This window comes from Camellia sinensis, chromosome 13 (assembly GCF_055761805.1).
Source record: "Camellia sinensis isolate YWXY chromosome 13, ASM5576180v1, whole genome shotgun sequence".
Lineage (NCBI taxonomy): Eukaryota > Viridiplantae > Streptophyta > Magnoliopsida > Ericales > Theaceae > Camellia > Camellia sinensis.
The window spans coordinates 95,471,838-95,474,937 of record NC_138973.1 but is presented as its reverse complement, the minus strand read 5'-3'; the positions used below and the strand labels follow the sequence as shown (position 1 = coordinate 95,474,937).

The following is a 3,100-nucleotide window of genomic DNA, read 5'->3' as shown; positions in this document are numbered from 1 at the left end:
AAGTCAGTGCATAAATTAATTGAGTAATGTTTGGATTGGGCTTCTGTGAAAAATTTTGTAATAAAATATTTTTTAAATGCATTTAGATTATGTGTAACTAAAAAATATAAAACATTGATGAAATATATTTTTTTAAAAAAATCACTAAACATAAACGACAATTTAAAAAATCAAACCAAACATATCTTTTAGAATGTTGATTTTTTTTTTGGACGAAATTTTTAATTGAACAAGAAAATTTTTTCTTCAAAAAAAAAAAAGCCAAATATTTTGGTGCTAAGCGAAAATTGAACGCGCCTAAAATTGGTGATTGGTGACAAAAATTATTTTGTCCCAAAAAAATTATTGCTCCTGAAAAGAAAAATAAAATGAAAAGTTTTGTTGTGAGAGAGAGAGAGAGAGAGAGAGAGAGAGAGAGAGAGCGCTTTCCGTGAAGCAGATAGAAGAAACGACAGAGAGGCAAGAATCCGACCCGAAGGGGAATGACAGAGAGAGACGAAAGAAACGAAATCAGGGCGGAGGGATTCAACGAAGAGGAAAACTCTCTCCCTTCAACCAGGTTTGGAACCTATTTGTTCTAGGGTTAAGATTTGGGGGGGGGGGGGGAAATGTGTTTTTGATTTAGGGATTTCAATTGAAAAAATAAAGTTTTGATTGAGGACCTAAAAAATTAGTTTTAGGTTCTGATTGTATGAAAGAAATTATTTTGTTGAATCAAAAATATTAGTGTGTTTGTTGAATCTAAAACATGTGATTGTCAAAGATGTTTATCCAGAAATAGTTTTGTTATTACTTCAACTCGTATACAACTTTGAGTTATTATTTGTTGAGTAAATTTTAGAGTTTGAGGGTTTTGTGCCATTTCAGTTCTAGACAAAAAGAAAAAAAAAAAAAGAGGAGAAAAAGGAGAAGCTAATTCTAATTCCCAAACCACCCTTTAATATTATTGGTTGAAATTGTAGATGATTTTTGCAGAGGTACGGGTGATTTTATTTGTAATTGCTGGTTGTTCAGTGATTTTGCTTCTAGACAGAATGATATAGACTGATTTAGTGGTTTATGTGTTCTATTTTAATCTTTGTTGTAATTAGTTCTCAATTTTAGTAGATCTATGGAATGGTTTAAGTGCCCTTCAATGTCCATTCTTCTTCAGATGGCCTACTGGAAGAAGGTAACAAATATAACTACAACAAAACGAAAAGGATTGCATCTTTCTAGAAGTTATTTTTATTTTTATTTTTTCTTCGGATGCTTTGTGGAAATTTTTTTATGTTTGATAGGGTGGATTAGAGTATGAGATTGGGATTATTAATCCGTGGGTCCAATTATCTTATGTTTGTTTTAACATTTTGGTTTAGGATTATTAATCCAATGGATAATTAATCCAACAAATTTGTAGGATTATTAGTAATGGGGTAGGGGTAGGATTATTAATCCAATGGATATTAATCCAATTGGATAGTGAATACCACACTAATTTAATAGGATTATTAATACTTCACTATTAATCTTGTGAATCAAACATGACCGTTATGGACTAATTTATAGTGCAAGATTTGGCTTCTACATATGGTTGGGGATCTGCATTTCGTAGTGAAGTTTGCTTAATCAATAGGAAGTTCAATGGCAGTGTCATATCTCCCACTATACCATTATTTAATAGGAGTTGGAAAGAAACTGAAATTGAGAGACATTTGAAGCTAATTGAATAATTTTTTTGAACACTCTATATGATTCAAGACAAATAGATTAAGACAATTAAAAACAAATCTTGATATAAATTTTTATAGGAGCTCTTATGCTTCATGGTCTGAAGCTATTCAATATGGCCTATTTGATTGGTTAAAGTTTCTCTTGAAATATATATATATACATGTGATTCATTCTAGAGACGTGTGAATTTTGTTGGACCTTTATTTAGTCCTATTCCCTTCATAATATATGTGAAAAATTAATCTATTATAAATTTATGGGGAAATAAAGTAAGATGTTTAAGCCAATATTTATATACATCATTAAGATATGTTTTTTGTGAGTTTGGAACCTCTTTCTTTTTTTTCTTTTTTTTTTCTTTCTAAATCTGAGAACCATACACACAATATTCTCAATTATGTTTGATGTCACATATGAGTGTATTTCTTTCTAATGGATTGGGAATGCTATTTGATATATTGACTCAGAATTTTTAGTAAATCAATATATGTGGGAGTTCTGCAGCCTCAACTCTATTTTAGTGTCCTAGCAAAGATGCCTATTCCCCTCTTAGTTTTTGATTACTTATTAAATTATATATGTATATACATTGCAGCTCTGTTTTGTTTTTTTATTTTTTAACAAACCCTTGTCACATGGCCCTCTCATCAGTTTCATAAATCTCTGTTCGTGGTCTATCATAATTGGATTGGATAGTGAACAGTTTTGGATTTATCTTTCATAATACAAATCTTCTTAGTTTTGTTTATGGAATTAGTGAATTTATGAATTTCGGAGGTACTCAGGTTGATTGTTTCATAAGAGTCTAAAGAACATCTAAATTCATGTAGTTCACTAAGCTTGCTAATAATGTTTAGGAAGACGTCTTATTTGGTTTGCTTTTGGTCTTCTTCTTTTTTCTTTTTTTTTTCCTGTGCATTAAATGATGCAGGTTCCATCTTACATTGGTTCTTATTGCAACAATATGTTGTTGGATGATGTAAGTTTGATTTTTAGTTGAACTTTCTTCTTGAATCCAACGGTCAGACCATCTCACAGCCGCGACATGATCAAGAATTTCAAAAATGCAAAAGGTCAGATTTTTAGATTGTGTTTTCTCTGTTTTCATTCTCTATGGATTTTTTATTTATTTTTATATTTTTTTGTGTGGGGTCAATGCAATAACACTAGCAAGTGTGCTTGGTTTGTTTTTCTAGAACTTCTAGAACTTTAAAAATCTTTTTTGTTTTCTAATGGATGGGATGATGGATAGAATTGCATTTTGCATATAGCTACAATTGCACTATGAGTGATTTATACCTTGAAACCAACCTAAGTAACCAACCCAAAGTTGGAAATATATCAATGTTGGCCTCTCTTTAACTTCCAGCTTTCTTTTCCTGCTATT

At 30.6% G+C, this 3,100-nt stretch overlaps 1 long non-coding RNA gene across 1 annotated transcript; it reads left to right on the top strand.

Annotated features, from left to right (window-relative positions):
• Positions 1–399: 399 nt before the first annotated feature.
• LOC145806318 (uncharacterized) lies at positions 400–2,779 on the top strand. The gene is made up of 2 exons (XR_014349275.1): positions 400–559; positions 2,645–2,779. It is a non-coding gene; the product is annotated as an uncharacterized LOC145806318 (long non-coding RNA).
• The last annotated feature ends 321 nt before the right edge of the window (positions 2,780–3,100 follow it).